Source organism: Monodelphis domestica, chromosome 6 (assembly GCF_027887165.1).
Source record: "Monodelphis domestica isolate mMonDom1 chromosome 6, mMonDom1.pri, whole genome shotgun sequence".
In the NCBI taxonomy this organism is placed as follows: domain Eukaryota; kingdom Metazoa; phylum Chordata; class Mammalia; order Didelphimorphia; family Didelphidae; genus Monodelphis; species Monodelphis domestica.
The window spans coordinates 84,646,801-84,673,298 of record NC_077232.1 but is presented as its reverse complement, the minus strand read 5'-3'; the positions used below and the strand labels follow the sequence as shown (position 1 = coordinate 84,673,298).

The 26,498-nt window shown below is 39.6% G+C and overlaps 1 protein-coding gene across 1 annotated transcript in view; it reads left to right on the top strand.

Annotated features, from left to right (window-relative positions):
• Positions 1 to 26,498, top strand: part of TRMT44 (tRNA methyltransferase 44 homolog) — a 144,853-nt gene that overhangs the window by 101,423 nt on the left and 16,932 nt on the right. The window contains exon 11 of the transcript XR_008912816.1: positions 3,850 to 4,064. The gene's annotated coding sequence lies outside the window, so the exon portion shown is untranslated. The remainder of the gene's footprint in view (positions 1 to 3,849; positions 4,065 to 26,498) is intronic.

Sequence of the window (26,498 nt, the reverse complement as noted above, 5' to 3'; positions counted from 1 at the left end):
AGAGAGAGAGAGAGAGAGAGAGAGAGAGAGAGAGAGAGAGAGAGAGAGAGAGAGAGAGAGGAAAGGAAAAGGAGAGGGAAGGGAAGGGGGAAGGAAAGAGAGAAAGGAAGGGAGGAAGAGAGAGAGGGAGTGAGGGAGCAGGAGATGGAGGGAGAGGAAGAGGAGGGAGGAGAAGAGAGAAAGAGAGATGAGAAAAGGGGAAAGAGGAAGAGAATGGAAGAACTTTTCTTTGGTGAAGATGAAAACATGATTAGGAGATCTGAGGATCCAGAGCAGGATGGGGTCTTAGAGTCATCCAGTCTAACCCCTGCACATTGTAGAGCCCAAGAACCTGAGACCCAAAGAAGTTAGTGACCTGCTCAAAGGTTACACAAGTTGTAAATAACAGAGCTGGGATTCAACCAAAATTTGATGACTCCAGATCCATTGGCCTTTCCACTCTTCCTGAAGTGCTTGAAGGGAAAAGACTACTACCGAAATAACATCTTAACTTAGGACAACACTTTTATCATTTAAATTTTTTTTATCAATGATTTTATTGGTGCAGTTTCTGCTTCCACTGATTCAGGTTGCAGTTTCTCTTTTCCTCAGTATATCCCCTCTAATAGGATATTTGTTAATTAAGAGTTAATTAAGGGTTAATTAGGAAATAGGATTGATTGCAACAGATAAATATAGAACCAACAATCAATAAGGGTTAGGAGACCCTTATAACACCCCCCCCCTTTTAAATCCTTATTTATACAGTTCCGTTTACTGTCCAAAAATAAGATATTTGTTTCTAATGAGGTAATATTTGTTTTATTGTGAAACCCTTACCTTCCATCTTAGAATCAATACTATTTGTTGGTTCCAAGACAGAAGAGTAGTGAAGGCTAGGCAAGGGGGGTCAAGTGACTTGCCCAGGGTCACATAGTCAGGAAGTGACCAACTAGCTGTCCCCCCTCCCTGCCCCATATGGCCCTTTTATAAGCTGCTGTGGCTGAAAAAGTCAGAGCCAGATGGAGACATGCCTCCTGCACTTTTGGGCTGGTCATTGAATGCTATAGTTATGCATCTTATTCTGGTCTCATAGAAAGCCATTTCTAGACCTTTCAGAACTTATCCTGCATCTAAGTTTCAGTCGTTTTCCAGTTATGTCCTGTTCATTGGGTTTTCTTGGCAGATAATGGAGTGGTTTGCCATTTCCTTCTCCAGCTCAGATGAGGAAACTGAGGCAAGGAGTGCCTACTTACCTACTGCAGTGAACATTGATGACTGACTTTCCTGTCACATTAGATCTTGAACATTTCATTTGAGTTTCTTTATCGACTGAATAAATTCACATGACCAGTAGGTGGTGCTGGTTCAGAAGACAGATTTATTTATTTTTCTTAGTGGATTATGATTCTCAAAACTCCCAGCCATGCCCAGGTCCCCAGCTCGCCACCCTTAAAAGCCTGGATTTATCCTTGCTCATTTATCTTTTCCTTAAAAGGCTTAATCAGTTGTTGGGATCCAAAGACCTTTTGGTGACTGCCATTGTTCCTGTTTCAGCCTGCAGGTAGAATTCAGTTGAGCAGAAGAAAAGACAGACTTTGTTTTTAGTTTTGTTTTGTTTTTACTCTCTCCCCTCACCATCATCCATCATGCTTTGAATATTTAAAATGTGAAACCTTATTGCAAGTGTAGAGGAAAGCAATATGAACACTCGAACTCAATTCATGGGTTCCTGGTGAGGGGAGAGGAATCGTACCTTTCTCAAAATTGTAAAATCAGAATTTTTCCTTTGCCGTCCCTAACCTGCTTCCCTTTCTGGGTTTTTTCCAACCCTTTTCTGGATCTCTTCCCCCCAAGTCTGAGAAAAGATGATATCAAGATTTCCTTAGGATTTAAAGCTGAAAGAGATTTTTAGAGGTCATCATCTGGTCCGACTCCAACATTTTAAAGGATGAGGAAATGGAGACCTACAGAGAATTAATGACTTGTCTGAGGTCACATAGAAGGCAAGTAGTGGAGGCAGGAGGCAGGATTTGAATGCAGGGTCTCTGACTGCAAATACTATTCTTTTTCCTGATCATTCACATCATATAACAGTAAAGTCCCATTTCTTAAAGGCTTAGACTTACAAAATGCTTTCCCCATGACTAGTCTGTGTAGTAGGAAGTGAATAAAGGCTTGCTAATTGAAAAGAATCAATAAAAAGTAAGTTGTACAAGTGTTACCATGTTACCGGTGAGGAAACTGAGGACGCATGTCATAAAGCCACTTGTCCAAGTTATACAGCAACTTAATGGCAAGATGAGGCTCAGATCTAGGTCTTCTGACTTCTAGTTCAGGGTTCCTTTTGCACTTTTACACCCATAGAGAATACCTGAGGAGGGACATTATTAGAGTTGTTGTTTAGTTGTTTTTCAGTTGTGTCCAACTGAAAATTCGTCATGACCCCATTTCAGATTTTCTTGGCAAAGATACTGGAGTGGTTTGCTATTTCCTTCTCCAGCTTACTTTATAGATGAGGAAACAGAGGCAAATAGGGTTAAGCGACTGACCTAGGGTCACAGAGCTTGTAAGTGTCTGAGGCCAGATTTGAACTCAGGAAGAGGAGTCTTCCCGATTACAAGTCTAACATCTATCCACTGTGCCACCCAGCTGCCTTGTTATGGAGGTAGAAGTCACAGAAAACGAAACTACTAAGGTAATTGATACTATTTCATTACATGCTTAATTTTGGGACACCAGCTCTTCCCTTACTCCTGCTCCATTAGGAAGAAAGGTAGTGAGAGGGTTACCATGGTGATGTACCATGGGGGTAGATGCTGATACAGTTCAACCTCATTGGTCCAGGATAGTGGTTACCATGGGGAGGAATCAGACCTTTCTATCCATCCCGACAAAAATTCAATCCCTGCTATATCTACTTCTGGGAATAATACAAACATAGATAATAATAATACATGATATCATATTGTAGAAGGCAGTGTAGTCTAGTGGATAGCATGCTGATCTTAGAGTTAGGAAATTACGAGTTCAAGCCTCATTACTGACAGACAGATTCTGGCTGTGTGACTGGGCAATTTGCTTCATGCGTTAATACTCTAAGCAATTCTGCTTCAGAATTTATATTCTGCTATTCTATGCTAGAATATTATATTTAGAATTCTGCTTTATAAGCTTCAAAGAAGGGGCCAACATGCATGATTTAATTGAAGAGTTTCCTTTGATCAGTAAACATTTATTAAGCTCTTATTATGTGCCAGGCACTGTACTAAGCACTTTATTGTTCTGTCATTTTTAGTTTTGTCTGACTCTTAATGGCCCCGTTGGAAGTTTTCTTGGCAAAGACACTACAGTGATTTGCCATTTTCTTCTTCAGTTCATTTTACAGATGAAGAAACTGAGGCAAACAAGATTAAGTCACTTGCCCAAGGCCACATAGCTATTAGGGTCTGAGGCCGGATTTGGACTTAGGAAGAGGAGTTTTCCTGATTCCAAGCTCAGCACTTCATCCACTGCACCATCTAGTTGTTCCATCCTATGCACAAGGGATTAAAAAAAGGCAGAAGTAATCCCACCCCTAAAGGAGCTAATATTAATGAGAAGTTGAAATCCTAGCTCTTCCACTTGGGAACTGTGTGATAATGGAAAAACCAATCAATGAGTCAGTTGATAAACATTTATTATAAAGGATCTCCTATGTTCCAGGCATTGTACTAAGCTCTGGGGGTACAAAGACAAGCAAATGCAGCCCTTGCCCTCAAGGTGCTCCCAATCTAATGAGAAAGATGAAATTCCAGCTACTCCATTGAGCACCTTTTAACCTTCTGGAAAGTCAGTTAATCTTGCTGTATTCCTTTTTTTCTTCTTCAGAAATTCCCTATGCCAAGGAAGTCACAGGTCTAGTCCTCAGGCTCCAATCACATTTTAAGTTCATTATAGCAGAGTGAAACAGCACCACGTAAGGGGGAAGGTTAAAAATCCCACAGGATCAGAGACAGCTTCTTGGAGGAGGCAGTATTTGAGCTTGGATTTAAAGATCAGGTAATGATTCAACATGCAGAAACTGGGATGAAGGACATTTCAGGGTAAGTAAAATATAGGGTAAGAGGAGAGAGTTGAGGTTTGGTGGGATAGATATATGTTTAGTTTGCCTGGAAGAGAGAAGTATGAAAAAAGCTGGAAAGAGAAGGCTTATTGTGAACACCCTGTAGGCAAATTGTTGAATGCTGCTAATTAGAAATGAGTTTTATCTCTTCCCTAAAGCATGCCAATTTTGTTCTTTATAGCAATTAGAGTTACAAAGTGCATATGAAAGTGAGCAAGTTTCAGATCTTTAAAAATAATCCACAAACCAAGTCTAAAAAAACTCATGAGCATTCTCTAATTCTACAAGCATTTCAGAGTTGTGTAGAACATTCTGTATGTCTACAATAGATGAATCTATCTTTCAAGCCTGGCTTCTCTCCCAGTTTGTTTATTTATTATTATATATTTTTTAGATTTTTGGAAAACTTATTTAATTAATTAATTAAGACTATTTTCCCATGGTTACAAGACTCATGTTCTTTCCCTCTCCTCTCCCCATCCCTCTCCTGTAGCTGATGCATAATTCCACCCCCATTTTGTTTAAATTACTCAGAGCCTTAGAGTCAGGAGTACTGGATAAGGCATTATGCACCATTGAGTTCCCCAGGCTTTAATGATGGAACTGAAGCTCACAAAAGGGATGGCGCTTATCCTAGGCCAAATGGGGTAGAACTGAGACTAGAACCTATTGTTTCCTGAATCCACATCAGGGTAATGAAAAAAAATTCACTTTTGAGGTTTTGCTATATTGGGAATATTTCTTTAAATTTAAATTTCCATTTACTTTTCCTCCAATAACCTTCTATGTCACAGTTAACAATCATCAATGGGCTTATACATGGAACCAGATTGGTTTGCTTGGTGGCTCAGAGCCTTTGTTTATGCAGACCCTTTTCTTCCAAGCTTTCTCAGTCAGGTTTATTTTTTTTTTCTCTATTCTTAAATGGAAAGATTACATATGTTTAAAATTTGTAGCATGGCACCTCCTTTCTCTTTTGGAATGAGTGTAAGCAGGCATGTTGTCATTTTGATGTCCAACCTATCTTCAGAGGCCCATAGGAGAAGATACTATTGACCTCTGGTCTCTGCAATTCTATGAAATGAAGAGATGGTTCCTAGAACTATCATCTAGGATGCCTTCCAGCTTGGACATTCCAGGTGCAAAGAGATTCTTTAACTCTTCCCTACCTATCTATCATTCAAATCCTAGCTCAAGGTTTCTTATGGAGCAGTCAACAGTCTTTCTTTACTCATACACCTTTGAATCTCTTGGGATTTTATTTTATTTTTTTATCAGACGTATTTTATAGAATAAGGGCTTGGCTGATATTTTATCTTGCACGGTACTCCAGCTTGTTTTGTTCTTGGCATAGTCTTTTACATCTGCCTTCATATATATATATGTGTGTGTGTGTGTGTGTGTGTGTGTGTGTGTGTGTGTGTGTGTGTGTGTGTGTGTATATCAATATATCCAGTGAACAGTAGTTCTTATCCTAAACAGGATTTGCCATTGATACAATATAGATACAATCCCATTTTAAGGTATATGGTGAATTAATCCTGCAGGTGTTAGGAAGTCATTGGAGTTTAATGAGTGGTGTGTGTGTGTGTGTGTGTGTGTGTGTGTGTGTGTGTGTGTGTAGGAAAGTCACTTTGGTGGCTTTATGAGGAGGTGATAAAGTGGGGAAAGAGCCAAGGCAGAGAGACCAATTTAGAGGTTATCTCAGCTATACAGATGAGAAAAAATGAAGGTCCAAATTAGAGTGGATGGTTTAAGTATAGAGGAGGGGATCTATCCAAGGGGTGTTGTTTGGAGTTAGAAACATGATGACATTTGATTGGATGTGAGGATGAGGGAGAATGAAGAGTCAAGGTGACACTGAGGTTGTGAAGGTGGGTCATTTGAAAGATGGTGATGACCTTAACAATAATAAGGATGTTTGCAAGAAGAGCAGTTTTTAAAAAAATAACGAGTTCTCTTTGAATTTGAGATACCTAGAGAAAATTGAGTTTGAAATAGTAGAAGGAAATTCATGCCTAGAGATGCATGGGCTAGATGCGTAGATCTAGGCATCATTTCCACAGGGACAGTAATTAAAACTTTGGAAGGTGTTGGAGTCACAAAATGAGAATATATAGAGATAGAAGGCTCAGGCAAGGTCCTTGAGTTATATAGTTAGGGGCATGTGATATTGATGATGATACTGCAAAGGAGACCAAAGAGAGAAGTAGAATAATAAATGCAAGAGATCAGTGTCGTGAATACTTAGAGAGGAGAGTATATCCAAGAAAAGAAAGGGGCCAATAGAAAAAATATTGCAGAGAGTTCAAGAAAGATGAGCGTGTAGAGAATATGTGTGCACTCAGATTTATTAATTAATTTGTTAGTTGATGATAACTTTGGTGAGAGCCGTTTTAGTTGAGTGATGGGGTCACAAACCAGATCTTGAAGTGGAGAGAAAATGGAGGCACTGACAGTAGATAATAGGCAACTTTTTCAGGAAATTTGTTTGACATGAAACCTCAGAGCTGCTTTCATTTGCATTTCTTTAATAGTAATTTGGATCATTTTTTATTTCTTTCTTTTTTTTCCAATGAGAGGGAGGTGGTAGTAGGAAGTGAAAATAAATGCTTGTTAATTGAAAAAAATTAATTAAAAAAAAGAATGTGGCTATCAATAGTTTGACAGTCCATTTGACTCGTGTGTGCACATTCTCTCAAGATGCTTTCCAGTTTATTTTTATGCTAATGAATATACAGATGAGTGTCCAGATTAGAAGCCAAAAGTTCCAGATTTGAGATGGGAAAGTCACAGAATCTTTCTGAGCCTCTGTTTCCTCATTTGTAAAATGAGGATAATAATTCTCACACTGTCCACCTCATCAGCTGGTCAACATGAGGAAAATATTTATAATGTCTGAAATCACACAGAAATGAGAGCTATTAGTTATATCTGTTCCAGCTCTAACATGCTAGAAGATTAAGTGATGGTACTGGTTCTCATTCTTCCCTAACCTGGGTGTATCTGTTGTATCTATTGTACCATTGCCTCTCCTGTTTTTATTAGGAAAACTCAGTTCAGACATTTAATGGGATTATAGGTTTTAGAACTTAAAGAAATCTGGAGGTCTAGTTCAAAGCTCCTCATTTTAGAGAGGAGCAAACTGAGACCAGTTTATCCCAGTCACACAGGTAATAAGCGTTCAGATGAAAATGCAACCCTTCCAACCCTAAATCCAGAGTGCTTTTCACAAAACCCTTCCACTGCTTGCTGAAGAAAACAAATTATCATTTCCTTAAGCAGCAATTGACTTAAAAAAAAAAACAGAAATAACAGTGATTGATTTTTTTTAAAGAAGGAGAATAAATTTGCTCCCATGAGTCATAACATGGCATTTTCCAAAATGGCTCTGACCCATAAAATAGTCACTTCTGTTAATATCAGTAATGAAGGTTAACAGTTGCGTCTTTAGAACACTCCACCGGTAATTACTGCATGAATTGCCCAGAGTGTATCCATGGGAATAGTTCTGATTGCAGGCAGAGGACTAGAAATAGAAACAGTGCCCTGTTTGCTTCCCGATGGCATATGTCACCCACATCTGTATTTCTCAGAAAGAGCGACCAGTCTAAGTACTCAATCTGCCGTCTGCTCCATACCAGCCAGCATATGCTAATGGATGGATGACCTACTGATTTGGCTTGAGGCTATTGTTTCCTCATTGAAGAAGGGAGATGCAAAAAGAAATGAGGGATTTAATGTCATAGGAAAGAGATTACATTGCATGATGGGAGTCCCTCTAATTGGGAAAAGAAGTCACCATTTTGATAAACTTGCACTCTAGCCTCAATAGCCCATCAGAGATAGAATATTAGAGGAGCAATGGTACAATGCAGAAGATGGAAATCTAGAATCATTGGATATTGGGGGGGGGGAGGAGATTAAAGCCTAGAACATAGGAAAATCTCTAAGAATATAACATGCTAGAACTGAAATGACCCTCAAGAATAAAGAATGTTAAGAGATTAATTTAGTATGTTAGATCTAGGAGTAACCTTAGCACACAGAACATTAAAACAGACAACGTTAGGATTTAAGGTAACTAAAGAATTCCAGAATCTTGTACTTGGAAGAAACTTCAGAAACTCTCTAATCTTATATTTAATTGTTTTTAAAACATCCTCATCCTTTTATGCCAGTCTACTTAAAGAATCCTAGAGAAGGTGAACTTGTTATTAAACAAGAAATACTTTACCATTCCTCCATACTTTTTGTGAGTACATTTTTTCTCATGTCAAATCTAACTCTGCCTAAATCCACCCACGACTTCCAGTTCCATTCTCTGGGGCCAAGCAGAATAAGTCTAATACAATTCCCATCTCTACTTTCCTTTAAAAAAAACAATTCCTTTTCCAAATGACAGCTTCTCATACAGTTGGAGACAGCTATCAAGTTTCTCCTCAAGTTTTCTTCTCTCCAGTATAAGCACCTCCAGGTCCTTCTCCTTTAGCATAATCTTCAATTGGGTCACATTGATGACTGTCTTCTGGATGCTCTATTGCTTATAAGTATACCTTCTCACAATTTGGTACCCACATTGGATACCACTATCCATAACCATAACCATAACCATGACCAGTATGCACAAAAGAGAGAATCAGGAATCAAGATCAAGGGACAGAAGTACAGAAGTCTTCACCACTAGCTATGGCCAACTAGGCCACATGTTCTCAGACATATATCACCACTATGCTTCAGCTCTATTTTCAAGAATGACAATGCCTGAATACACTGGATGCTCTTTGAGGAAGATGGCATATTATAACAAGAGGGGTCTGACTGCCACTGGGAATATGAAACCATCAATATAGACCACGTGATTCCAGGAAGACCACCTTAAGGGATCAAGAGACTGCTATGCCACTGACAATTGGAAATGTCATGGGAAATTGTCATCTCAGTTGCATAACTCATTTTGGAAACATTTTAATTGTCTGGAATTAGGAGAGGGAGGGGACAAAACAGACTTTCCTACTAATCCTATCCCAACCCAATAGCTGAAAAGAGCTGATTAGGAATGGCTTTGCCAAGGAAATCAGGGCTTAAGTCAACACATAAGACTACCTTGATTGGAGGTTTAATGATTCAAATCATCATGCCTACCATATTGCCACATATAGGAAGAGATGAGGATGAAGCCATATAGTATTAGTGATTAATGCTGAAGTTATAGCAGGTAGTAGAGTACACTCCATATGGGATCTAAGTGGTGGTGATACAAGAAGCATATATGTCTTCTTGAATTCCTTTTCATGTGTGTACACAAATATACATATATACATATAAATGTATTTATCAGTAGTGATTTGTTTATTATAGTCAATAAACCCAGAGGGGGGAGGGCTCTGTCTTTTTTGCCTTTTTACCCTGACCTGAACTTTTGCACCAAAGATTATTCTCTTTGCCAGAGAAAACAGAAGCAATAAGGATCAAATAGTGGTCTGGACACGTCATCTGCATGGACCCACAGCGAATACCAAGACAGGTATTCTATGGTGAACTGTCAGCTGGACTCAGGAAACAAGGCTGATCAAAGAAAAGATTCAAGGATCAGCTAAAGTCAAACTTGAAGTTGTGGGCTGGCATTACACCAAAGCAACTAGAACTCACTGCCTCTGACAGAAGCAGCTGGTGAACCCACATTCACCAGGCCGCCGCCACCTTTGAAGATGAGCGACGTTGACTTCTTGCCGCTGCGCGTGAACGCTGACACCAGGCCACAACCTCACCTCCCGTAACGACTGGTGTCCCATGCCCCATGTGCCACAAACTCTGCGCCTCAGCCTTTGGACTCCAAAGCCACATGAGGGTACACGTAGATGAAACTGCACAAAGACAATAGTCATTCTCGGACACTGAGAGACTAGCACTAGACTAGACTAGTGAAGTCTACTGAAATATAGAATGCTAGAACTAGAAGAAACCTTAGAGATCATATAGTTCAGCTTCCTCACTTTATAAAATTATAAACTGACACCCATAGAGGTAAGGTGATTTAGCTAAAGTCACAAGTATTTAAAAAACAGGAAAGTATTTACACAGGAAAGTATTTACCCAGGTACTACCTTCAATGGGTGACAAATATCCAGATTTTGAAATTTCAGATTATCTTCAGTGCCTTTTTTCTTCCCAACTGGCCTTTTCTCCCCATAAGCAGACCAATGGTATTGTGAGACTAAAAATGAATGATTACTCCAAATATTTAAATTTGTAGGATTTAATAACAACAAAGTGAGAGAGAAAAGAGGTTCCTTCGGCCAAGTGAGCAGAGCAAAGAGCCAGAGACCCAGCAGCCTGCCATGCTCAAGCCAAAGTAAAAGCTCCACAGTGTAGGTTTCAGCAAATTTACAAACAAACCCACACCAGGGCACAACACAGGAACACAAGACAAGGGAACCTTGGGAAGAGTAAAGAATGCTGGGAAATGAAGTCCCCACGGTACAAAATTTTAAAACCTCCGCCATGGGATCCATTGGGAGACTAGTTGCTTCAATGGATCCTACAAATATAACCAAACTTGTAACTTCAACTAAATATACATACAACATTGCAGTTTCCAAGAGGGAAATTATAACAATCTGGGGACAAAAGGAAACAAAAGATAAAAAGAAACATAACCAATTAGGGGTAGTCCCCTTGGGCAAAACAAAGTACATACAAAACAAATGTATTCAACCCCACAAAATTCAATCTTGCATATCCAGTTTGCCCAGGATCTCATGGAGCAGTAGGTGGTCTCTGCAGGCATCTCCATGGCATCCTCTGCAAAGAGTTCAGCCTATGGATTCTGGGAGGCAGCAAATTTCTTACCCTTAAAATTATTTTAAAATAACTTAAACTTTTCATTATAAAATAATCACACAGTATTATGTATCCCCATTCTTTTATGTTTCTGCCTGTCAATCATTCTTTTTTTTTCTGTCAATCATTCTTATGCATTCAGCATTACATTGCAACAGTATAAACAAACTAGTTTATTAATGGATGGCCAGCATGTGTCACCTTTCCCAGAGTGCTTTTCATTTTCAAATGGTAGGTAGGTGGCAGAGGAAGGTTGTTGGGTTGGAGGCAGAAATCCTCTTCCAATATCTCCCTTCTCCTATAAACAATGCTTTTACTTACCTGTAAAGTTGACAAAAGGCTTTAAATAGGGTTGTTTATTTCTTAAGTTTCTCTAGGCTCTCTGGCCAGCTAGGCAGTGGGGTAGAGTGGAAGGAATCATACAAGTGGGGCTCTTGCCCACTGACAGAGTATGTAACCTTGGTAAAGTGAATCTTTGGACCACTTTCTTCATATAAAAAGATGAGCGTGGTTTATTCTGTCTTCAACATCCAATGTGTTATATCTTATGGTACCTTCTGGCTATACTATTCTGTATTTCATGCTTCAGGGTTGAAGTACTTGTGGATTCTGATATATACTCTTCACAAATGCCATCTTCCCAGCTCCCCAACATCTATGACTTACACCTGAACAACTCCCTCAGCTACATACCTGGATATCTGTCATCTCTTTGATATCACCATCACCCACAAGCATTCCACTTCCATTGTTGCAGATTCTGAAATTCCTCTATCCATCTATAAAGTGTATCATTTCTTCTCTCCTTCTGCCTCACTTCTAAATGTATTGGTTACTTTCATCCTTGTCTTAAGACCCTCTATTCCCTTCTTCTGTCCTAGATCATCATTCCTGTACTGGCTTCACTTTCTTTCATTCCCAATCTTGACTATGCCTTGGCTTCTACTCTCTAATTCCTTGCCTCCTTATCCCAAGGCACTTATGCTTTATAAAACTGTAGTTGAGTTGTCTCTCATTGTCTCCTTTCTCTGTTTTAACAAATATGCTGTTGAACAGGGTAGAAAGAAGTCATATAAAGGTGCTGACTATATCCAACACAAATTTATGCTATCTTAGAGATGAGACATTTTGAGTTCAAATCTAGACTCAGACTCTGGAAAAGACACTTAACCCCCATTGCTTAGCCCTTACCACTCTTCTACCTTGAAAAAAATACAAAATATTGATTATAAGACAAAAAATAAGGTGTTTGTTTTTAAACAAACCAAATTTATGCTATCTAACATCAACAGGCCCTCTATTTTGAAGTAACTCTTTTCCTCTTCCTTAACTGGCTCTCTACAGTGCTTTAGAAACTTTTTCTTCTTTCTTCAAGTCTTTAAAACATTCTCCAAGTTCCCTCTCAGCAGAGGACTTTGATTCATACTTTACAAAGAGATAGAGGCTATTCCTAGTGAACTTCCTCTTCTCCCCTATTCTGAACCTTAAAATCTTAAAAAGCCCCCATTCTCCCCATCTTTGCTCCAGTACCCAATGAAGTGATGACTCTTCTTACCAAAGCCAGCTCTCCTTTGGATCAATCCCCTCCTATCTTCTCTGGCAATTCAGTCATTCTCTTTCAATACATTTTTCATTCTCTCCCTATCAATTATCTCTTTCTGCGCTTTTTACCTACATGCCAAATCTCTCCTATTTTTTCAAAAGCCCTCACTTCACTCTAACTTTGCCTCAAGCTACCATATTATATTTTTAATCCTCCAATTCAAAACCAAAGTCCTAGAAATAGCCATTTCTGTTCCAATTACTCTCAGTCACTTCCCAATCTCTTGTAAACTGGCCTATGACCTCCACATTTAACTGAACCTGCTATCTCCAAGGTTACCAGTAATCTTTTAAATGACAAATCCCATACCCTCTTCTCATTCCTAATCCTTCTTGACCTCTTTGAATCATCTGATGGTGTTGATGACCCTTCCCCCACCCCCACTAGTCTTCCCTCCCTGCATTTTCATGACTGGCTCTCTTTCTACCTGCTTGGCTACTCCATTGTGATCATCCTTATTTTTGTGCCAGTGTACATTCCAAGGCACTTCCCCAAGACTTTCTCTTTATTAGCAATAGCATCAGCTCCTATGGGTTCAATTATTACTTCTACATAGATGATTACTAGATGTAATTACCATTATATATGATCCTAGTCTCATTCCTAGCCTCTAGTGTTAAATTATCAACTGACTCTTCGACATTTCTGGAATGGTTCAGAATCTAAATACTATATTGCTCATAGTCAGTGTTTAAATAAATATTTTTGAATTTGGTTAACCTGGAAAACTGAATGAAAAGAGGAGACTTCAGTGAGATCTTGGAGAATGGACAAAATCTAAGTAGGTGAAGAAAGAGGCTGGGGGAGAGGAAAGGGATTCATATTCCTGTTGGGGGCAATAGAAGGGCTAATGGTTTTGATGCAATTAAAAAATTATTTACTATGTACTTACTATGTGTCAAGTTCTTGTAAAAGGCTCTGAGGGGAGATAAAAAGATAAATCCTCCATGGTCTCTGACCACTGCAGCTTATAATCTAATAAGGGAGATAGAAATACATAGAAGTAATAATAATGCAAATAATAATGATCCACTTCAAGTTTTCAAAGCACTTTCTATACATTTATGTCATTTTATCCTTGGGATATCTTTGGGAGGTAAAGTGCTAGTATAACCCCCATTTTACAGATGTAGGACCTGAGGCTCAGATCATTTAAATGATTTGCCCATAGTCACACAGATAGTGTCAGAATAAATAAATCGGTAAATATTTCTTTTTTTTTAAACCTCTTACTTTTCATCTTAGGATCAATACTAAGTATTGGTTCCAAGGCAGAAGGGCAAGTAAGCACTAGGTAATCAGTGTGGGTGTGGGTGGGTAAATGATTTGTCCATACAGGTAGGAAGTATGTGAGATCTGATTTGAACCCAAGACCTGGCTTTCTGAAATTCACTGAGCCACTCAGCTTCCCTAATCAGTAGATATTTCTTAAGTGCTTACTATGTGCCAGGCACTGGGCTAAGGCCAGATATTCACAAAGAAGCTAAAAATAGTCAGTCCCTTCTTTTAAGGAACTTAAAATCTAACTGGGGAAACAACCTGCAGACAAATATATACAGAGCAAGGACAATTAGAAAATAATCAACAGAAGCAGAATTTGAACTCAAAATGTCTGATTCCAAGTCTGATGCTCTATCTACTGTTCCATCATCAGGTATATTCAGTGGATGACCACTCATCCAAGCACTTGATGTAATATGCCAAGCTGCATCTCTAGTACAAAATAATCTGCCTCTCTTAAGTGTAAAATAGAACATAAGAGTACATTTAAGAGAGGTAAAAATGGGACAAGTGGCCAAGAGATAGACATGACATCAGTGTGGCTAAAGTATAGAACATTGTTGAGAGATGAGGCTAAAAAGATAAATGAGGTTGGAGCCAAAAGGCAATGCCCTCAGAAACTCCCTCTATGTCCCCCCCCCCCCATCCCACAGAAAGGTCAGGGAGGAGCAGGGAGGGATGATCTGGGGAAAATCAGGCATCTCCAGCCATCCTTTAGGTTAATTTTTTAAATTAACTTTCACCATCAGAGAGCTGAGCCCATTATTACAACTGGCACAAAGGTACCATTCTGGCCTGATTTTGTGGGCATCTTTTCTGCAAAGTGAGCTCTATGGGGAACTCAAATGGGACTCATCTCTTATTAGCTCTCCCAATCTTCATTTTCAAGGCGCCTGGGCTTTGTAAATGACACATTGAAGACGATGCCACTCCTCCAAGGGAAGGTGTTAATTAAAGTTGTGACTGGCATGCATGGACTCAGCCCTGGCCACAACTTTCATTTGCAATTGAACAGTTGAAATTTGGTTATAGTTTAATGATTCTTTGATCAAAAATGGGACTTTGTTGAAGAAATCACGGTGCTCCTTCTTTTTCCCGCCTCTCCTGTTGGTGCTGGCTGAGGACTGTTAACCTTATGTGAATAAAGTGGACTTGAAGAGCAAACAAGTGTATTATAGGACCATGGTATTTAGAACTGGAATATCAATTCATCAATAAGCATTTATTAAACGTCTATTATACTAAGCACTGTACTAAGGTATCTCAGACATCATTTTCTCTCACTCCGTCATTGTAGAGTTGAGGAGGCTGAATGCTTTTAGTGAATAGTGAAATTGGGATTCAAACCTGGGTGCCATCATTCCAAATCCAACACTCATTCCACTATACCATGCCACACCTGTTCTGTGTTATTGCTACTGATCTCCAGAGGCTCTTTTCTAACTTGGTTTTGTCTCCTGGAGTACCTTGGCCCTAGCTTGACCCTTTAGTAGATGACGCTGGTCTGACTTTCTCCAGTTCATTAGATATGTGTTTCCTTTTGCCTGAAACGCTGTGAATAGAGTTTTAGATTTAAGTAATAAGACTTGGATTTTAATCCTGGCTCTGTTGCTTATGTTTTAATCTTGGGCATGTTCCTCTTCCGATTTGGGGCTCAGTTTCCTTATCTGTAAAATGAGGAGGTTGGACTTGATCCTCTATGAGTTCCCTTCCAGGTTTAGGTCCTATTCTAATGATCTTGGTAAAAGACCCTGGCTTTGATTTTGGCTCCTTTTTTTCCGTTACATTTTTGCTCAGTTTGCTAGCTGAACTTTGGAGGGAGTTTTCAGCTACTTACCTGGCCCTAATTTACAGAAGTGGCTGGTTGAACCCCCCAAATTTCCCACCAACTTCTCTTCTCATACCATTTCTCACTTTACTAGCATTACCATCTGAGGCAAGACAGAGTTGAGAAGAGATGGGAAATATAATCATTCTGTCATATCTATTTCTTATTAGCTAGGAAATGCAATGGATCATCTGCTGAGATCTTGCAAGCTGAGAGATTTGATTCCAAGCAATATTTTACCCTTTCTCAGTTTTAGTTTCATAGTTTCTCAGTTCTTAGTTTCTTCAACTGCAAGATGGAGATAATAATAATATTTGCCTTGAGAAGATGTTGTAAAGATTGATACACTAAAGTGGTGTACAATGAGCAGCTAGGTGGCTAAGTGGAAAGAGAGCCAGGCTTAGAAACAGGGGTTCCTGGGTTCAAAAATGGGCTCAGACACTTCCTAGCTGTGTGATCCTGGGCAAGCCACCTAGCTCCCATTGCCTAGTCCTTACCGCTCTTCTGCCTTGGAATCTGTGCTTAGTATTTAAGACAGAAGATAAGGGTTTAAAAAATATTACTATAGAATTGTTAGCTAGTCACCATCATCATCATCATCTTCATTATCATCATCTTGTCTGCATTAGACAAAATGGTCTTTATGAACCAGACATTTTTTCTATGCATTTTTTTCTATTTCTATTCCTACATATTCAGTTACTATTTTCCTCCTGTTAGTTCCCTCTCCTGGAAAAGTCCTTTGTTGTTGTTGTTTAGTTGTTTCAGTTGTGTCTGACTGCCTATGAGTCCATTTGGGGTTTTCTTGGCGAAGGTACTGGAGTAGTTTGCTATTTCCTTCCTTCTCCAGCTCATTTTACAGATGAGGAACAGAGGCAAATAGAATTGCTCAGAGTCACACAGCTAATGCCTGAGGCCAGATTTGAACTCATGAAGATGAGTCCTCATTACTCTGGGCACTCTGGTACCACCTAGCTGCCTCAGAAGAGACCTAGGAACCAACCTAGTCCAATACCCTCATTTTATAGTAGAGGTCCAGAGAAGGAGGCCAAGGCTCCACAATTAATATCCTGCCAGGATCCAAAATTAGCTTTTCAAAATCTAGTGAAGATTTCCCCTTCATTTCCCTAGGGTTTAGTCCTTGAGTGATATATACACAGTTTTTTACTGGTCCTGGACATGACTTTCCTTATACCAGGGTCACCTCTGGTCTTGATGTATCACCCAAACTAGTAATAAATGTCCAAATGGAGGTTTTATCTAGAGACTAGCTTTTAACCAGGCTCCAGGTTCATTTCTCTTTTAGTTGATGCTGTTGTTTGTTCCTGTAAATATATCCAGGGAACTTTATCTTAATGGATGGAAAAAGCTTTTCCGATAAATAGAGGAATAAATAGATACACTCTAATTTGGCCACTAACTATCTATGTTACTATTGGCAATATCTCTGGCTTTTTAAGCTTCAGTGTTCTCATTTAAGGAAAAAAAAAAGAAGCTTAAGGAGGCAGCTAGGTGGTTCAGTAGATTGAGATCCAGGCCTAGAGATGAGAGGTCCTGGGTTCAAATCTGGCCTCAGATACTTCTAGCTTTGTGACTCTGGGGAAATCACAATCCCCATTGCCTAGTTCTTATCATTCTTCTCTACTACACAGTATTGATTCCAAGACAGAAGGTAAAGGTTTTTTTAAAAGGAATTTAACAAAGTTATTTCTAAGAACTCCTCCAGATCTGCAAGTCCTAGTCTTTGTTTTGTTCTGTGATGTGTACCTAAGACATTTTCCTGAGGGGCCCCCTGCCTCTGTGCTCCCTGTAATCTAGAAGGAATGAGAGTTTGAAGAGAAAGTAGGTCTTCCTATAGAGTCTGTTTGAAGTGAATCTATTGGTCCCATTGTTGTTGGGCCACAGCTTGGATGAGATAAGAGGAAAGCCTCTGCATTCCTTCTTTCCAATAAAGGCTTTAATTTCAGTCCCTCTATAACCTTTCTCCCCTCTTCCCTCTCACCTCATTTGCTTTGCTTACTTCCTTCTCTCATCTTTCTTTAGAATTACAGCCTTAAAGTATATTATAGCCAAAAGAGATCTGAGGGCACAGCATGTTTGAATTTATAATGTCAGTGCTGAAAGAGACCCTAAAATATAGAATATAGAACATCAGGCTGGATGGGTTCTGGAAATGTGGACTGTAAGAGTTTCAGAATATTAGAAATGGAAAAGGTCTGAAACACTCTAGTTTCCTGCTTCCTCTCTCAGGATAGGAAGGAAAAGTGAGTGAGCCGGTAATGGGTCCAGGTTCAGAAGAAAAGTCCACTGTCATATTTCTTGTGGGGTGGTATTTTAAGCAATGCTAATCGAGATCTCTTACTCTGTCATCTGTCTTTGCCAATCCTTTCACATTTGCAGAACTTCCTTAAATGACCTGTGATTCTGTGATTCTCATCAAGCATAACCCTGCTTTGTACTCTTTGGAGGATATATACTGTAAGGGAATGTAACCGAGTACTGCATATGTATTTTTTTGGTAGGAATTTTCTTCTTTAGCCAACTTGGAGAGCCTGGAAAATGCAGCCCAATTAAATACAGGATATGGTGGCTACCCTTGGGGAAATTTTTCTTTATAGCATCACAGAAATGAATGAAACAGACCTCTAAATTATTTCAAATGGGCAATGTCGCATCAAAGTAAAAGATCATGGGATTTAGAGCCTTAGAGTTATCATCTAGATCAATTCCTTGATTTCAGGCTTGACCATACTGAACTCTGAAAAGCCTTTGAAGGAGATTTCAGTCCTGATTTGGAGCTTATTTGGATGGTGGCCTGCACATGGCTAAAAACTAGCCTCTTTGTGTTAGATTCTGATATTCAACAGACTCCTGTTTAAACTCTGACATAAGCAAAGTTTGGGGAGTAAATAGGAAAGGGTTTGGAGGTCATCATCAGGATATGACCATTGCTGACCTTGTGAAGCAGAGTCATTGTGGCTAAACCCTGCAGTGTTCTCTGTGACTTAGACCTCAGGCAGCTCATACAAAAGCTTGGCAGACAAGATTTCTCCAGATATGAAAATCAAGAGGGGAAGACGCTAAGGAGCATTGGAGCATCCTGAAATACACTGGGCTATCTCCCCTGTCTCTCTCTTTTCCTCCTTCCCAAACATCCCTAACCTATAGTCCAAAACCAAACACAATTCCAAAGGTTCTCATTCTCCCTGTTTTTATCTGCTACCTTAAGGCAGCTTCAGAATAGAAGAGAATTGGGTACTTTTAAGATTATTGGCAGCAGGGAGTAGTTCTGTGAATAGAGAGCCAGGTCTAGAGACAGGAAAGCCTGGGACCCTTCCTATCTCTGTGACCATGGACAAATCCCTTAACCTCCATTGCTGACCCTTACTATTCTTCTGCCTTGGAACCAATACACAATATTGATTTTTAAGATGGAAGGTAAGAGTTAAAAAAAATATTATTGGCAATAGCTGTTTCCTTCCTGCCCCTCAGTTCAGCTGCCCTACATCTTTGATTATGGTAAGGAATATCTCCTCCAAATGCTCTTTCCATTACAGGCTCCATGCCAGGTGTCCCCAAAGCAGTAGAATTAATCTTAGAAACTCCCTTTGTACTTAACAGGAGCTTTGAGGAGACAGGGAATTTGTCTTGGGGGTTGTGGTTAGTTATTAAATAAAACAATTATACTTTACCACTAATTTGCTGTGGAGGCATCCCTTCTTCTCCTTGTGCCTTGGTTACCTAATCTGTAAAATGAGAAGGTTGAACTACACTTTCTTTAAAGTCCCTTCTTCTTCTGAGGAACTACAATTCTTTGATTCATTGAGCCCTCTTGCTCTGAAACTTAAGAGGCTAAAGTACCTGCCAACTTTCTTCCATGTGATCCACACCAGCAGAGTCAGCCAGCCTCTTAAATAGTTGGGAAAATATTGACTCTTAAACAAAGAGAGCATTGAGCTGGGCATTTTCTTATGGGTACTCCCAAGCCAGAATGGGAAAATGCAATTACCAGGTACAATTCCCTTTGGAACACATCCTTTCTCTCACCATATGTTTTATGCAGTGTCCTTAGCCCACCAGGAGTTCTCAAAAAGTCTGGAACATAGCTGAGACTGGCTCCTAACCATTTTCATGGTCTTTGGGTATTTGCATTTTACCGTTGGCCAATAATTTGACCTAAAAAAAGAGAAGGGCTCAGGGAGTGAGTTTTCCTGCCGAGAGAATGAAACAGAACAGTGTGGAGAAAGTGCTACAGTGGGAATTAGCACCCCTGGGGTAGAATCCTGGCTTTGCCACTTATTATATGTGACTTTAGGCAAGTCTCTTAATTTCTCAGTTTCTTCATTTTTCAAACCTGGATGATACAGTGCCAATGATCTTTTCACTGCCAATCTCATGGGATTATAGTCTAAAAACATTATGTAGACCTTAGTGTTAGAAGTTAGTCACTTTATTGAAAATGCCTAGCATCCAGGCTTAGAGAGATGATGGTACTGGTGTGCTCCAGAGGCTACATTTAACATAAGTTTGTGTTCAATTCAAAGAATCATGTTTTGAGAAATTTATTGATAACTTAAGATGTGTTTAAGGCAACCAGGATGGTGAAGAACTGTGAGTTCATGCCATTTGAGGAATGGTTTAAATAAATGGAGATGCTTAACCTGAAAAGAACATGTGTACACACACACACACACACACACACACACACACACACACACACACACACACTTTAAGAACTAGAGGACTTAAGAGAGCAGAGCCATGGCCAATGCAGACATAGAGAAGATGCACCCAACTGAATCCATGCGGTATCCTTGATGAATATCCTTTCCATGCTTTTGCTCTCCAATGGGACTGAGAACACTTGCACTATCTCACAGAGGACTGGTGAAGAAAGTACCTAGTAAACTTTTAATTAAATGAATGTTATTATTATTATTATTATTATTACTATCATTATTGTTGTTGCTATTTTTAAATTAGAGACATAGCCTATTCATTTGGTTGTGAGTGTGTGTGTGTAGGCTAAAGGGCTGGAAATGGACATTCAGACCAATATTATAGAGCATTTGACATGCACAATTTGATTGTTCCAGAAACCCATCAATTCTCGTTAAATTGTCACACCAGCCCTCCACATCAAGTTGCAATGAAGAAAAGGGGACATTGTACAGAAAACACTTTGTGGACTTCAAAGCATTGTCTGAGTGTGAAGAAAAGTGCTCAGTAGAGCAGAAAGTGGTCAGGAAAGATCTGTTGATTGCCAGCACTCTCCCTCCCCACACCCTTGCTCTCTATCCTCAGGGAATCAGAAGACTGATGCAGGTCAAAAGTCATGAGCTCCATCCCATCCCCTTTTGGGAACAGGCATCAGGGCATGTCTTCTCTTAACCCCTGGAGGAATTTTCTTTGTTTATTTTTCATTTGACTTGAATACTGCCAGAACCACTATTAATTTTTAAATAGAAGCAACCTCCGAGTGTGTACCAGTTTACAGATTCAGAGCCCCAGGCTCTATGGCAGGTCCTTCAAGGGAGAAGAATCATCTTTCATGACTCCCAAGCCTGTATTGTCTCCAGCGCTTTTCATACCTGTGAGGCTGGTGTGCAGAAAGCATGTGTGGCCTTGCAAGGGGCATGTAACTTTTATTGGGTTTCAAATTCCTTTTGTTCTTTCCTTAGAAAGGTTCAGAGTATAAAGTTTTGACAAAACGGAGAAGGGAATGAGTCTCTTCTATTCTCTTTCTTTTTTTTTTAATGTGAAGATCAATGTTATTTTATTTTACTTTTTTTAAAAATTTTATAATATTTTATTTGATCATTTCTAAGCATTATTCATTAAAGACAAAGATCATTTTCTTTTCCTTCCCCCACCCCCACCCCCAGTAGCCGACGCGTGATTCCACTGGGTATCACATGTCTTGATTCGAACCCATTGCCATGTTGTTAATATTTGCATTAGAGTTTCGTTTAGAGTCTCTCCTCTGTCATGTCCCCTCAACCGCTGTATTCAGGCAGTTGCTTTTCCTCAGTGTTTCTACTCCCACAGTTTATCCTCTGCTTATGAATGGTGTTTTTTTCTCCTAGATCCCTGCAGATTGTTCAGGGACATTACACCGCCACTAATGGAGAAGTCCATTACGTTCGATTATACCACAGTGTATCAGTCTCTGTGTACAATGTTCTCCTGGTTCTGCTTCTTTCGCTCTGCATCACTTCCTGGAGGTTGTTCCAGTCTCCATAGAACTCCTCCACTTTATTATTCCTTTGAGCACAATAGTACTCCATCACCAACATATACCACAATTTGCTCAGCCATTCCCCAATTGATGGGCATCCCCTCGTTTTTCTTCTATTCTCTTTCTTTGGGATTTGGCATTTCTTTCTGGACCTCTTTCCTCCTTTGGAAAAAAGTCTGAATGTTGGACTAGAACCCATTTCTTAAACTGGGGTCAGCCAACTCAGGATTAAAGAAATATATGTATTTGGGGATAAATTTTTGTTAAATATATGTAAGTAAATAGGTAATATAAATATTTTTGATCAATTTATCTCAGTCTAATTGGTTCCATTTATAATTCTACATATTTAATTTTCTGTATTTAAAAACATGATTCTTGAGAGGGGGCCATCAGCTTCACCAGACTTCCAAAGGAGTCCATGACACAAACAAGGTTAATAACTCCTTGACTACATAGTTTCTAAGGTCCTATTCTGACTAATATTCTATCTTAAGAACCCTTCCAGCTCTAATATTTCATATTCTGAGATTTCTTTGCACTTTTATATTCTGTGTGTTATGTACATGCTTATATTTTATATCATAAGGTCTCTTCATTTTCTAACTTTATATGTTTTCTTCTGACACTCTAAGTTCTAAAACCCTGGACACATTTTATTATTTTCCTTAGAGTGGAAAGTAGCCTCAGTGATACCATATGCAGTCAATAGAAAAATCCTTATGTGATGGTGAGGGAGATAAAAGTGGGGAGCAAAGTCAAAGAGGAGCAACATGCTGATCTAGGAGCCATGATGCAGAAAATTCCAACGTTTGGGATTTATTAATTTAGACCAAGGGGTCTTAACTTGAGATCCATAAACCTAAATTTTTTTGGATAACTGTATTTTTACATAAATGGTTTCTTTGATAATTCACATTTTATTTTATGCATTTAAAAATGCTATACTGAGGAAGGATCTATGGGCTTTACCAGACATCCAAAGGGGTCCATGACTTTGGAAAGACAAAATGCAATGTGTCTCCTTGTTTTCTTGGATCGGGCTTCTCTGCCAGAGGGCCATTCTAATAACCAGTTTCAGCCAGCTAAACTTCAGAGTGGTCCTCCAGAATTCACTGGTTTGATCCATGTTCTCTTTGAAAGAACAAAGCTACAAATTTTCTTCTGGCCCTCTGTAACACTAACAAGGCCAACATTTGCCTGGCTCGAGTAGTAAAACGTATTGTGCCACGTATTTATTTGGAGTGTTTTTCTGATTATTAAAAATTGCATCTCTTCTAAGTGTATGTTCCAAGTGTGTGTCGAAAGAGGCACTTGACCTTGACGAGTGATTAGAAAGGTCTTTTTAGAGTTATAAACTGTCAGAAGTGGCACCTCAGAATATCAAGCTGAAAGTGATCTTAGTAATGATCAAGTCCAACTTAGAGGAGGAAGCTCTAATATTCACATAATAACGTTTTAGTAAATGCCTTTAGTTTAAGTGAATTGACTAATGAAGATAAATTCTTAGTGTGGGGCTCTGAAATCTATGGTCTTTCTTAAAAGTGAAGACTCACAATGAACCTTGAACCTGGAGGTAGTTGTCCTTGAGGGGACCCAACCCAACAATTGGAGTTGGAAGGTGCCCTAAAGAGCACTGGATTCAGATGAGGGAACTGAAGCCCAGAGAGCAGCAGTGACTCTCCCAATCATGTGTCAGGATTCAAACTCAGTTCCTTTGAGTACAATTCAGAATGCTACTGTCTCACTTTTCCTTCCTAGTCAGATTTTCAATCTGAACTGATTTAAATCTATTATCCTAAAATCTAGAACTGATTTTCTTTGGAGAATTTTAGCCCATGGAAATCTGCTCTCCCCAAATCTAGAATACATTTCAGACTAAGATTTCTGTTCCTTCTCTGTCACAAACTCTTACAAGTAGTGGTCACTCTCTAACAAAGAGACCACCATTTCCACTCTGATATTTGGTTTTTCCATGTCAGTGACAATCATACACAAAATAGGATTTTCCCTTGTTGGTATCTCCATATTTTAAAGGTTGGAAATGCCATTAAGGGGGCAGCTAGGTAACACAGTAGATAGAGTACCAGACCTGAAGTCAGAAAGTTCAAATTTGGGCTCGGACACTTCCTAGCTGTGTGATCCTGGGCAAGTCACTTAACTCCCATTGCTTAGCCCTTACTGTTCTTCTGCCTTGGAACCATTATTTGTGTCTGCCTTGTGATGTTTTGAAACAATTTCTCCTTTTTGTCTAGGAGATTTGACTATACTTTGGGCCAGAGTGAAGGGAATTTCCCCTCCCTGAAATAGAAACTATCTGGATATTGCAGTCCTACCAAGGAATATGGAAAGGGTAACCCACAGATTTGAATGAAGAAGGCAGTATTTCACCATCCTATCTTCCCATTCAAGCTTTTTTTTGGTGTTGTTCAGTTATGTTTGCCTCTTTGTGACCCAGGGACTTCTGCCAATGGGATTTTCTTGGCTAGATACTAGAATGGTTTGTCATTTCCCTCTCCAAGGGCAAATAGAGGTTAAACAACTTGTCCAAAGTCATACAGCTAGGAAATATCTGAGGCTAGATTTGAATTCAGGTCTTCCTGACTGCAAGCCCAGTACTTTATCCACCATACCACTTAGCTGCCTAAATTTTTGTTGTTCAGTTGCTTCTGTTGTATTCAACTCTTCATGACCCCATTTGGGATTTTCTTGTCAAAGATACTAGAGTAGTTTGCCATTTCCTTCTCTAGCTCATTTTACAGATGAGGAAATGGAGGCAAACAGGGTTCAGTGACTTACCCAGGGTCACACAACCAGTGTCTGAGACCATATTTGAACTCATAAAAAAGGCTCAGGACTCTAACCACTGTGCAACCCTTTTCAAACCTCTCCTGGCTTTCTTGATCATTTTTGATCAAGAAATGATCAAGCCATGAGAAAGCTCTGGGGCCATATTCGTTCCCTAAGGTGGATGAAATACACCTCTTATGTCCTTAGTTCTTTGTAGACCCTTCAGGTTGTGGACATTTAGGGAGAAAGGAAGGAAGACAGCATTCTAGGAATAAATGAAGCCAGGAACAACAGTCATGGAGGAAACATTCAGGCTGCATATGCAGTGGACAGTAACAATACTCAAATCAATACAACGATCTTTTTTTCTCAAGGAAACAAATTTATCTTTATAGCCCTCACAGTTCAGGCCCAGGACTTATGTATAGAAGATGCTAAAAACCAACTCTGGCTTAGCAGAGTGGGACAGAATTCAACCCCCACAGTCAAACAGTTAAAAGAAAGTACCAATTAATCAGAATACTGATAGAATGAGGTTTTCCGGCTTAATTCACTTTTTTGGATAGCTGAGGGTTTCTAAAAGAAGATAATTGTGGAGGCAGCTAGGTGGCTAAGTGGATTGAGAACCAGACCTAGAGATGGGAGGTCCTGGGTTCAAATTTGATCTCCGATACTTCCTAGCTGTGTGTGACCCTGGGCAAGTCATTTGACATAGTATTGATTCTGAGATGGAAGGTGAAGATTAAAAAAAAAAAAGATTAAGTCCTCTTTGCTAGTGAGACATAGTTTATGCATAATGAATACCAATCTTTTACACACAATAGAGCTGAGTACCATTTACAGATATCTTTTTGCTCATGGCCCCAATGACTTATGATGGTATAGCTCCTGAACTAACCCAGAAAGCTGAGCATCTTTCCTTGTTATACACATTAGAGCGGTCAAAAACTGGAATGAACTCTCCCACATAAGCTAGTGAGTTCACTATCCCTGGAAGTATTCAATGACCACCTGCCCAGGATGTTGTTGAGGAGATTCCCGCTCAGGTAGAGGCTAGATCAGATTACCTTTGAAGTGTCTTTGAGTCTGGAATTCCTGAAAATGTTCTTCTGGGCTTCAGGCTATATTCTTTGTCCTTGCTGGCAAACCCTAAAGTATGTCCACCAGCTTGCCTCACTGCAGAGAATTTGCTAGCCCTAATTTCTTAGTCTCATTTTCTTTTCTTTTTACAGAAGAATGCCTGGGCTAGGAAATTGAGGTTAAGTGCCTTGTCCAGGATCACCAAGTTAGGAAGTGACCGAGCCCAGATTTGAACCCAGGTCCTTCTGACATCAGACCTGGCACTCCATCTGCTGTGCTCCCTGTGTTCCCTGCCTTTCTTTATCTTCATGTCTGTGACAAGGAAATCACTTTAAAAGACTGATATATATTAATTTAAGGTCGCCAAGGAATTCAGCTATGTAATTCCTAAATGAAAACTCAAGTCAGCCGTCAGCCTTTTATGGAGTTTAATTACAACAGGAGGAAGAAAGGAATTAGAGATAGAGAGAGAGGGAGAGAGAAAGGGGAGAGAAGGGAATAGGGCTTAAATATCCCTTCTGTTTAGGCTGGGCCAAAAGGCCCAAGCACTTAGATAGCTGGGGCAAAGAAAAGAGATCAGTCCCTATTACTCCCGTGACCAAAAATGGAGAAACAGTCTCAGAGGCCCCCACCTTCAGCTTCCTTCAGAGCAAGCTTCTCAGAGCACACACCAACCACTCAGACAAACTCCTCAACCACCACCCTGAGTCTTCAGACCTCTCTCTCTTTAAGGAAACCATCCAAGTTCCCT